At 43.3% G+C, this 12,431-nt stretch overlaps 1 protein-coding gene across 4 annotated transcripts in view; it reads left to right on the top strand.

Moving 5' to 3' along the window:
• Nucleotides 1–6,810: 6,810 nt before the first annotated feature.
• The window catches only part of LOC137346786 (multidrug and toxin extrusion protein 1-like), a 42,205-nt gene continuing 36,584 nt past the window's right edge, over nt 6,811–12,431 (top strand). For 2 of the 4 annotated variants that reach the window (XM_068010635.1, XM_068010632.1), the window contains exon 1: nt 6,812–7,111. The gene's annotated coding sequence lies outside the window, so the exon portion shown is untranslated. Of the gene's footprint in view, nt 7,112–9,223; nt 9,316–12,431 lie in introns of all 4 variants that reach the window. The other 2 variants (XM_068010634.1, XM_068010636.1) reach the window with 2 other exon arrangements.

Genomic DNA, 12,431 nt, shown 5'->3' with positions numbered 1-12,431 from the left:
AACAATATGCATTTTTTTGATCCCCTATGTCCATCTCCAAGAAATCTGTCAATCAGTCTGTCATCAATGGCTAGTTTTGTGACTCACTGTGGTATATTTTGTTTTATGTTAAAGGCACAATATAAATGCAAGTTGCTAGTGTAGGTTCAGTGAGCCCTTAAGGTGATTGACCTGCAAACCTCTGTGTTTCCCCATCTGGCCAACTGCCTGCAAGGACCTTTATACTTCCTCACCCTCCCTCATATGGCCCAACCAAGACTGAGAACTGTATAACAACAAACTTGTATTCGTACATAGCAGCTTTAAAATGTTCCAAAGTGATTCACAGGAGAGATTTATCAAACAATATTTGACACAAAGCCACTTAGGGAAGAATTAGGACAGGTGACCAAAAGCTTGGTCAAAGACATAGGTGTCTTAAAGAAAGAGAGAGAGAGACATAGAAAAATTAAGGAAGGGAATTCCAAAGCTTAGGATCGAAGAAGCTGCAGGTAGGGTCACCAGTGGTGGAACAATTAGAATCAGGGATTTGTACCAACTCACCGATCACTGGAAATACTTTGTTCTGATTTACCTGACCAGGAAATTATAATCATGAACCATCACGCTGAGGTATAGCAGCGAACCCCCAGTTTACATTAAAAACACTGCTGGCATTTGCAGAGAAGGAATGAATCCTGACATGACGTCTGATGAGCAAGGACCTGGCTTTATTTGTTTTTCTTTTGCTGTATGGTGACTCACATTCACTGAGAAACTTTTTTTTAATAAACAATTTTTTATAGAAATGCTCCATCTAGAATAAAACTCTGCAATGCGTCGATAATTTTGGCCACACCTGTGATCCAGTGGGAAACGTGCTTGAAGGAGAACCTTTACATTAATGCTGTAGCCTTATCTCCAATCCGTGTTCAGTAATGTTATCCAATGGTGTAAATCTCGGAGAAACATCAGCATGAATCACATTTGCATGGGGTGTTATCGTGATTCACTATTTAATTAATTTACTCTGCGGTTTACACAATGAGAAAGCTCTATAATACACAAACCATATTATTCTCAGCAAGGGATAACTAATTGCAAATGTAGGCAAACCTTCATTAATATTCTGACCCATTGGCCCAGCATAAGGTAGACCAGTCTCTGCCACCTTCAGACTAGCACATTGGTACCGTAAAGGTTTCCTAATTACTTAAGTGTGTTTGGGAATGGTCTGGCCTCAGAAGGTTTGAGATTCCATCCCCTCTTCAAAGTTACTCTGTGCCACTGTCTTGATCTAGAGCCAGAAATTTACAAGTACCTGTCAATTTCCAAAATTCCCACACCAAAGTGAATTAACCTCTAGTTGATCTCAGGATCTACAACAGACTTTGTGGCCTTAAAAGGGCAGAACAGCTCAAAACAGCTCCACTTTTATAACAGAATAATACATGGTGTGTTACATGGTGTAATGCTCATCATGATACAGTAGTGCATCACTTGACCTACCAGTGAGCAACAGCATGGGAAATCTGTTAACATTTAATAAGTGTGTCCATGGCATGATGTTGCACCACTCTACCTCTTTGAATCTGGTATTTGACTTCTACAAATAGGACGTGGGAGTCTGAAGCAACTCCTGGATTCAAAACCCTTAATTATATTTAAGATAAATCAATTAACAATCAAATTTGGATACCTCTGACTTCTATGATTTGTTGACTATTAGGTAATGCCAGCAATGCTCTATTTAATGAACATTCGGAAATGGTCAGGTTTTATGAGTTGTGAACTTTCAGATGTTTGAAAGTTATCAACGACTCCCTGTTTATTCAAAATTTGGATACCTTTGGTTTTTATGAATTATGAACCATCTATCAGATGCTTGCACACTGCCAGCGATGCTCCATTTATTGAATAGCTGGCAGTAGACTGGAATTTCCCTACAGCAACGGATGTACCGAGACTTCGTCTTTAATTAAATTTGGTGCAAAGTACCAACCTTCAGCTATACCTTTACATCAATAACATGAACAACAACTTGTATTTTGTCATGCTGGGCCCCCACCTGCCAAGAATGAGGCATATTAATTTTGTCATATGAACATTGATTTTAAACTGTTGCTGGAGCGAGGAAATTACTTGTTAAACAGATCAGCCATGGCTAGAAAACATTTGCATACGAACAGACAGTGCTTGGAGGGACAAAAGGGTTGCTCCAATTTAACCCACAATGGTCTTTGAGCACCAGATATTGTATGTAAGAAGAGGGTCGGCGAAGACGAGAGAATCCACAAACAGACTTGGTCTGACCAGCTAGTCACATGACTAACCTGCTTGGCAACCTGGGTTTTTCTGAATTGTACAAAGAGTTTGAAGTCAGAGACTGCAGAATGCTCCTGGACTGAAAAGACCTCTCCTGTCTGTCTGGCTCTCCCTCTCTTTATCACGGAACTCCAAACCCACTGAGAACACATGAACCACAAGAGGGAAACGTCTCATACATCGAACAAGGTTTAAGAAGAATACTGGGCCCCAATGAAATGCAAGACCTACCTACAATCAAGGACTCTACAGCGAGCTCGAAGAATAGTAACAATAAACCATCTTCAGATATTGCCTCAAACATTTCCACTTTATTTCTTCTGCTCTTTTCTGTCTCAATCTGCATGTGAGTATCGCATATGAGTGCTAGCGTGGGCAGGTTGCATATCCATAGTCATTAACCGAATTAGAGTTTAAGTTTAATAAAGTTCAACATTTTTTCTTTAAACCTAAGAAAACCTGTTTGGCTAGTTTCTTTGCCTTATAATTGGAAGTTAGTGAACAAAGATTCACTAAGGGGGAGGCCCACCAGCTGAAGGCACAGCTGCCATCGGTAGGCTGATGAAAACTGGGGGTACATAAGAAGCCAGAATTGGAGGAGTGCATAGATCTTGGAGGATTGTAGGGCTGGGGGAGGTGCAGAGATAGGGAGGGGTGAGGCCATGGAGGGATTTGAAATCAAAGAAGAGAATTTTAAAACCTAAACACTTTTGGGGAAGCTTTTAAACCAATCTAATTCATTAACACAGCAACTAAACAAAATACAGAGCTTTAAGAATGATCAAATGTCTGAACACTTTATGGCACAAACTCAAAACCTGACAGTGATTAATGTCCAAGAAATATAGAAAACATGCCATTGTGACCTAATCACAGGAATAACCCACTTGTGGACTAAGTGATCAGATCATTAAATAATATTTCTTTCCTTTTTCAAACAACGGTTTGTATTTCTCCATATTCTCTCTTCTGGAGGTCTCCTTTCACTGCACACTATCGTTGTCTAAGAGGATTACTTCAGAACAGGAGGAGGCCATTTGGCCCCTTGAGCCTCTTCTATCATTCAATGAGATCATGAATGATCTGTATCCTAGATCCATCCATCTGCCTTGGCTCCATATTTCTTAATATCCTTATCCAGCAAAAATCTATTGATTTAAAATTATTGAGTTAGCATTTAATGCGAACATACGGACATACCAATTAGGAGCAGGAGTAGGCCACTCGGCCCCTCGGGCCTGCTCCGCCATTCAACAAGATCATGGCTGATCTGATTGTAACCACAACTCCACATTCCGCCGATAACCTTTTACCCCCTTGCTTATCAAGAATCTATCTACCTGTGCCTTCAAAATATTCAAAGACTCTGCTTCCACCGCCTTTTGAGGAAGAGATTTCCAAAGACTCACGACCCGCAGTGAAAAAATGTCTCCTCATCTTTGTCTTAAATAGGCGACCCCTTATTTTTAAACTGTGACCCCTAGTTCTAGATTCTCCCACAAGGGGAAACATCCTCTTCACATCCACCCTGTCAAGACCCCTCGGAGACATAAATGTTTCAATCAAATTACCTCTTACTCTTCTAAACTCCAACGGATACAAGCCTAACCTGTCCAACCTTTCCTCATAAGTCAACCCACCTATTCCAGGTATTAGTCTAGTAAACCTTCTCTGAACTGCTTTATTTGGGAGAGAGTTACTCACTTCTATTACCCCTTGCATGAACAAGTGTTTCCTAACTTCCCTACTCAACGGTCCGGCTCTGATTTTAAGGTTATGTCCCCTTGTCCTAGCCTCCCCCACCAGCAGAAAAATGTCTCTATCTATTCTGATTGGCAGACAACCTAGTCCTGTCTCCTGTATATAGATCATGTGGTATTCCTAATGGCTGGTAGTCATGGAGGATTAGATTGATCTGATCACTAGCCCTCCATAAAAAAAAATTATCAACAGGTACCATATGTACTTACAGCTTTTCAATGTGACTTTCCTTTACAGAGGAGGACACAGAAAACAATGCAGTGGTTCTGATGCCCAAAGTTTGTCAAGTGGAACAAAAGATAGACAAGGACCGGGTGACAGATGGATCTTCCATTCTGGACATTGGCGTTACCACAGTTGGAGAAATCTTGTCCACAAAACAACTGATCATCCGTCGTGGCCTAGCCTTCCTTTCAGGACCGCTTGTACTGGCAATTGGATTAGTGATACACTTTATTCTTGCAAAGGACATGTAGACCCCAGTGAACATTGCAGAGACAAATCAAGATTATTTGCTGCAGCATGAATAGTAAGACTGTGTCTAAAGGGCAACAAGAGGTTAAAGCTCACGCAAAGCCTGTTACTGATGAACTCCAAGCAATTTGTAATAAATAATTAACAATGATCAATTATGAACAGATTTCCAAATGTCTTATGAAGACTTGGATAGTCTCAATGTTCAGGGTTTGAAAAGTCTATTTTCCCATTCAAAGGTTGTGTCAGAATTCTAGTGAGCAAACTGCTAGTCTTGTGAACAAGGTGTGGATGTCTTCGACTAGATAGAAACAGCCTGACTTAGTCATACCCATTAGCCAACGTCCTGGACTCCTCCATCGCTTCCCTGGATATGTTTGGTCCCACAGGCAAGACAGAACCTCCAGAGATGAAGATACATTGATATACAGTGGATGGGGGAGTGGGGAGCTGGTTTTATTGACTTCGGACCCCATGCAGTTTATAGCTTCAGGTTAAACATCAGCAAGAAGACCTCCCACTTATTCATCATCTGAGGAAGGGTGGTAGATAGTAATCAGTATTTCTCCATGGTTCATGTGGAGGAAGCACTGAGAGTTGAAAGAGCACATAATGTATTTTGGTTGGGGGTGTGTCAACGTCCATCACCAACAGCGGCTTGGTAGTCCCACTATTGACCAAACTAGTTGTGTCCTGAAGGACATAGGTGGCAGCTGCTACTATAGTGACAGTACAGTTAGCCTCACTGCCTCTGGTATAAGGAGCATAACATCAGCAAGTGCTTTGGGTCACTAGGCAGAGGCTCCCATTTGAACTGCATGTGTGTGAGCACAGGATCGTGTTCCAATATGAATGTCACTCACAAATACAATGGGCTGAATTTTATCAACACGACAACAATGGGCTGGGAGGCAGGAGGGCAAATAACATGGTGGCTACTGAGAGCACCCGATCTTTGCTTCCTTGCTCCTCTTAACACTCCAGCATTCACACACTGTGTAATAGATAAATAGAACATATTACAATTACCACATCATCAATTTTGCTTTCTTTGAGGTAAGGATATCAAGTGATAAGGAGCGAATGGAGTTGATGTACAGATCAACCATGACCTGACTGAATGGTGGCAGAACAGGCTTGAAGGGCCGAATGGCCTACTCCTGTTTCTATATTTTCTACAGCTCACTATTTTGCATCATTTGATTACTTTTAATGAAGATATTTTAAAGGTAGCAAATCCTGAATTTGTGAAGCCATTGGACAGCAGTTGTTCCGATAAAACCCATGGGGCACAGGTGCACTGAAGGAGAAAATATCACCAACAATCTTAATTTCGACTTAAACCTATTTGTATAAATTCTTAAAGGTTCTGTTTTAATGCTCACAGCCCTGGCATCAAACAATTGGTTAGTAGTGACTAATGGTAACACATCCCCAACTAACTGAATAAATTTATCTATCAGAGGGAGAGAGGGGTGACAAGAGAGCTTTCAGGCATTTCTGAATTCACTTTGTAAACTATATGCAGTTGAGTTTTTAATGTTTGTAGAATTTTTTTTCTACTAACTTGTCAGTGCTGAAGATATAACCGATCACATTGCGTTCAGTTTCCTGTATCACACAAATCACTAAAGCATTGAACCCTGTTCAAGTGGAAGGACGAGAAATTACTATCGAAAGTTCGATATGCAAATAATTCTGACCAACTAGTCTATTATAAATTCCAGGCAACCCACTTAAATGAAAACAGCAATTCAGAGTCTCTTTTCTCCCCACCTTTCTCCACCACCCATGTGACTTGAGCATATACTGCAGGCTGACATTCCAGTGCAGAACTGAGGGAGTGCTGCATTATCAGAGGTGCTGTCTCTCAGATGAGATGTTAAACTGGGGCTCCTTCTGCTCTCTCAGGTGGATGCACAAATACCATGCTGCTGTTTTGAAAAGGAGCAGGAGAGTTCTCCTTGGTGTCCTGGCTAATATTTATCCCTCAATCAACATCACGACAACTGATTATCTGGTCGTTATCACATTGCTGTTTGTGGGACTTTGCTGAAAACAAATTGGCTGCTGTGTTTCCTACAACAGTGACTACATTTAGGAAGTAGTTTATTGACCATCTTTCTTTTGTCTTTCTCACTTAATCGTATTATTGCGAAATATCACTTGCCCAATTATGAATTAGTGAATTAAACGGTCTAAAATTTAATGAATAACAGGCAAGTTTCAAAGTCCATTTGGCTCTTTTCATTGAAATAGTTTGAGTTCTGCAAATATTAGGATTAGTGTGCAGGTGGCATATAGCAGAGGACACTATCCTTTTAGCTGGAAAGTCTTTTCCGTGGACTCTATTCTGTTTTAAGTTGACCAGGTTTAGTAGGACAGAGAAGTGGAGGATCCTAAATGAACACTGTCCTTACAGTTACTCCACCTCCTTCTCCACAAACATCAGTTAATTTCTGTTGTGACTGCGACTTCGGAGAGTCCCAGTGATCTGCAATTACTGATCCGAATACATCGAGGCGGAGGAACACGGAGACTGTTAAACTTTCTATCGAGGATCAAGGAAAAGGTAAATTTCATTGGCGGGTGGTGGGGAAACCCACATCAGTAAGTCCTCTGCTCCAAAGCTTCTGGAACAACTGGACACATTGTGGAGCTTCTGGGGAGCGGGAAACTAAATCGGGAGCATGATAAAGAGATCGATAAAATACCCAGAATTCCCTGTAAAGTTGTGATGAGAAAGGCAGTGTAATTGTAGTGCAATGCTGGCTTCTGAATTTCCTCCGCCATTTCTGCCACCTCCAGCGTGATGCCACCACCAAACACATCTTTCCTTCTCCTCTGCTGTCAGCATTCTGAAGGGATTGTTCCCTACGTGTCACCCTGGTCCACTTGTCCATTACCCCCGATACCTTGTCCTCTTCCCATGGCACCTTCCCATGCAATTGCAGGAGGTGTAATACCTGCCTTTTTATCTCCTTCCTCCTCACCATCCAAGGCCCCAGGTGGAGCAGCCATTTATTTAAAATTCCTTTAATTTAGTATACTGTATTTGCTGCTCACAATGCGGTGGCCTCTACATTGGGGAGACCAAACGTAGATTGGGTGACCACTTTGAGGAACACCTCCACTCAGTCCGAAAGCATGACCCCGAGCTTCTGGTTGCTTGCCATTTCAACACCCCTCCCTGATCTCATACCCACATTTCTGTCCTTGGCCTGCTGCAGTGTTCCAGTGAACATCATTGCAAGCTCGAGGAGCAGCATCTGATCTTTCGATTAGGCACTCTACAGCCGCCCGGACTCAACATTGAGTTCAACAATTTCAGGGCATGACTGGCCCTTTTTAAAATTATTTTATTTTATTTTTTAACCATGTGCCTGCCTTAAACCTGGTTTTTCATGTTGTGCTTTCAGACTGAACTGCTTATTATTCTGCCATTAACACTTTCTCTGGACTAATGCTTTGTCTTTCACCACAGCCATTAACACTCTCTTTGCCTTTGTCCCATGACATCTTTGTCATTTAATCTCTCCTACACTCTAACCAATCACATACCTTCCATTTGTTCTCTTCCCCACCTTCACCCCCCCTCTTAATTGCTTAAAACATAATACATTTCTAACCTTTGCCAGTTCTGTAGAAAGGTCACAGACCTGAAACGTTAACTCTGCTTCTCTCTGCACAGATGCTGCCAGACCTGCTGAGTATTTCCAGCAATTTCTGTTTTATTTCAGATATCTGGCATCCACAGTATTTTGCTTTTATTATCAAAATTTCCTTGATCTAGAAAGATCCACTCAGAACCTTCGCCGCTTATTAATGCAGCTCCATACCCCCATGTGATCGAGCGGACAATGTGAATTTCCTGCATTTATGATGTGGAAACAGGCGGAAAGTTACAACCAAAAGTGCATTCGCTTCAGGACCCCTCGTCACTTCATCTTGGTTTAACTAAGCTCTGCACAATAATTGGTTGCGTAGGTTAAGACAAAACTAACACAATATTCAGGGCAAATGCAAGTGCATTGAATTAATCAGCTCATTGCATGTTTATGTTTCATTCACATTTACACATATTAACAGCACAAAATGGCAGATATTGAAATAAACATGCAAGATCTTTGTCTTCTGGTAAAAATTGTGACTTTGCATATGAACTATTGAATTTCATCTTAAGCATGGAATCTTTCCATTTTCTTGCCGTTGAAGTTTATTATTAGCTAAAAACCTGGTGCTTGCAGTAAGTTTCAAAGTTCCAAGGAATGGTTTTCCCAGTGCTTTAGGCTCATCTGCTTTGTGTCCAGAATGGCAGTTAGGTGTTAAGTAATTTTTATTGAGATGTGGAGCCCAAGTCCAGCCACAAACCCATGGCCTTTGACACTTGGAAGTCCTGAGCAGTGTGAATGCAGTTCAAATGATAGGTGTTCAAAGTACTTCAGCTGCAGCAGGTATCACACAGTTCTTTCAACAAGGAGTATATCAACAAGTCTATTTGGATTTTTGAATTGGCGGTCTATCAATAGAAACTTTACTGAAAACTTCCAAACTCCCAGAAACACAAAAAGCAACAGAAAGTCACTCCTGAGACAGAGACTTCTCTCAGAGACTGGAAGTAAAAAGGAATTTGCTACCTCCAACAATGCAAAGATTCATTCAAGGTTTTCTTTTTTCTCCTCAGGCGTAACAGAGACCAATGTAGATCTTCTGCTGAGAGAGTCAAAATTCTTCCTTCATGAGAGCACGCTTTGCTGGACTACCCAGATCAAACTGGTTCGAGCCAGTCTTTTCCCACAGTTAAACTGATAGAATACAGCATGTGACCTCGCTCTCTTCTGCTGTTGCTTAGGAACAGCTGCTGCTTACACACAGTGTGCCCAGAGAATATAAAAGTTGCTCTCAGTCTTAAAGGCATACTGTTTTTAAACAGAGGAGAGAAAAAAAACACTCCCATGACAGAAGTGACAGCTCAAGTGGACTGTCGTGAATGTTACGACATGGCATCCACTTCCAAAAGGCTTTTGACAAAATCGCACACAAGAGTTTATGAAATAAACCTACCCTCGGACCCCGCTTCATCTGAAAATTACACTTGGTCTTGACTCTTCACTAGCAACACTACTGGAAATCAACTAATAATATATTAAATGTCTCACCTGGGGATCTTTCTGTTCTGTTGCTTGTTAACAGTTCAGTGTCCTGTTCCAATTTTCCTATTTTGGTTTGAAGTTTTTTACTTATTACACTGAGTCGCAATTGTAACCTTCTCACCGTGTCTTTTTTTAATTCATTCATGGGATGTGGGCGTCGCTGGCCAGGCCAGCATTTATTGCCCATCCCTAATTGCCCTTGAGAAGGTGGTAGTGAGCTGCCTTCTTGAACCGCGGCAGTCCATTTGGGGTAGGTAGACCCACAGTGCTGTTAGGAAGGGAGTTCAAGGATTTTGACCCAGCGACAGTGAAGGAACGGCAATATAATTCCAAGTCAGGATGGTGCGTGACTTGGAGGGGAACTTGCAGGTGGTGGTGTTCCCATGTATTTGCTGCCCTTATCATTCTAGTTGGTAGAGGTTGCGGGTTTGGAAGGTGCTGTCTAAGGAGCCTTGGTGCATTGCTGCAGTCCATCTTGTAGATGGTACACACTGCTGCCACTGTGCGTCGATGGTGGAGGGAGTGAATGTTTGTGGATGGGGTGCCAATCAAGCGGGCTGCTTTGTCCTGGATGATGTCGAGCTTCTTGAGTGTTGTGGGAGCTGCACCCATCCAGGCAAGTGGAGAGTATTCCATCACACTCCTGATTTGTGCCTTGTAGATGGTGGACAGGCTTTGGGGAGTCAGGAGGTGAGTTACTCGCTGCAGGATTCCTAGCCTCTGACCTGCTCGTAGCCACGGTATTTATATGGCTACTCCAGTTCAGTTTCTGGTCAATGGTAGCCCCTAGGATGTTGATAGTGGGGGATTCAGCGATGGTAATATCGTTGAATGTCAAGGGGAGATGGTTAGATTCTCTCTTGTTGGAGATGGTCATTGCCTGGCACTTGTGTGGTGCGAATGTTACTTGCCACTTATCAGCCCAAGCCTGGATATTGTCCAGGTCTTGCTGCATTTCTACACGGACTGCTTCAGTATCTGAGGAGTCACGAATGGTGCTGAACATTGTGCAATTATCAGTGAACATCCCCACTTCTGACCTTATGATTGAAGGAAGGTCATTGATGAAGCAGCTGAAGATGGTTGAGCCTAGGACACTACCTTGAGGAACACCTGCAGTGATGTCCTGGAGCTCAGATGATTGACCACCAACAACCACAACCATCTTCCTTTGCGCTAGGTATGACTCCAGCCAGCGGAGGGTTTTCCCCCTTGATTCCCATTGACTTCATTTGCTAGGGCTCCTTGATGCCATACTCGGTCAAATGCTGCCTTGATGTCAAGGGCAGTCACTCTCACCTCACCTTTTGAGTTCAGCTCTTTTGTCCATGTTTGAACCAAGGCTGTGATGAGGTCAGGAGCTGAGTGGCCCTGGCGGAACCCAAACTGAGCGTCACTGAGCAGGTTATTGCTGAGCAAGTGCCGCTTGATAGCACTGTTAATGACACCTTCCATCACTTTATTGATGACTGAGAGTAGGCTGATGGGGTGGTAATTGGCCGGGTTGGACTTGTCCTGCTTTTTGTGTACAGGACATACCTGGGCAATTTTACACATTGTAGGGTAGATGCCAGTGTTGTAGCTGTACTGCAACAGCTTGGCGAGGGGCGCGGCACGTTCTGGAGCACAGGTCTTCAGTACTATCGCCAGAATAATGTCAGGGCCCATAGCCTTTGCAGTATCCAGTGCTTTCAGTCGTTTCTTGATATCACGCGGAGTGAATCGAATTGGCTGAAGTCTGGCATCTGTGATGCTGGGGACTTCAGGAGGAGTCCGAGATGGTTCATCAACTCGGCACTTCTGGCTGAAGATTGTTGCAAATGCTTCAGCCTTATCTTTCGCACTGATGTGCTGGGCTCCCCCATCATTGAGGATGGGATATTTGTGGAGCCACCTCCTCCAGTTAGTTGTTTAATTGTCCACCGCCATTCACGGCTGGATGTGGCAGGACTGCAGAGCTTAGATTTGTTCCGTTGGTTATGAGATTTGGCATGCAAGTAGTCTGGGTTGTAGCTTCACCAGGTTGACACCTCATTTTGAGGTATGCCTGGTGTTGCTCCTGGCATGCCCTCCTCCACTCTTCATTGAACCAGGGTTGGTCTCCTGGCTTGATGGTAATGGTAGAGTGCCGGGCCATGAGGTTACAGATTGTGGATGAGTACAATTCTGCTGCTGCTGATGGCCCACGGCTCCTCATGGATGCCCAGTTTTGCATTGCTAGATCTGTTCGAAATCTATCCCATTTAGCATGGTGATAGTGCCACACAACACGATGGACGGTATCCTCAATGTGAAGGCGGGACTTCGTCTCCACAAGGACTTTGCGGTGGTCACTCCTACCAATACAGTCATGGACAGAAGCATCTGCGGCAGGCAGATTGGTGAGGACGAGATCAAGTATGTTTTTCCCTTGTGTTGGTTCCCCCACCACCTGCCGCAGACCCAGTCTAGCAGCCATGTCCTTTAGGACTCGGCCAGCTCGGTCAGTAGTGGTGCTACCGAGCCACTCATGGTGATGGACTTTGAAGTCCCCCACCCAGAGTACATTTTGTGCCCTTGCCACCCTCAGTGCTTCCTCCAAGCGGTGTTCAACATGGAGGAGTGCTGAGTCATCAGCTGAGGGAGGGCGGTAGGTGGTAATCAGTAGGAGGTTACTTTGTCCATGTTTGACCTGATGCCATGAGACTTCATGGGGTCCGGAGTCGATGTTGAGGACTCCCAGGGCAACACCCTCCCTAC

The sequence above is a fragment of the Heterodontus francisci genome, chromosome 30 (assembly GCF_036365525.1).
Source record: "Heterodontus francisci isolate sHetFra1 chromosome 30, sHetFra1.hap1, whole genome shotgun sequence".
Lineage (NCBI taxonomy): Eukaryota > Metazoa > Chordata > Chondrichthyes > Heterodontiformes > Heterodontidae > Heterodontus > Heterodontus francisci.
The sequence above is the reverse complement of the archived record's forward strand: the minus strand, read 5'-3'. Positions and strand labels throughout refer to the sequence as shown.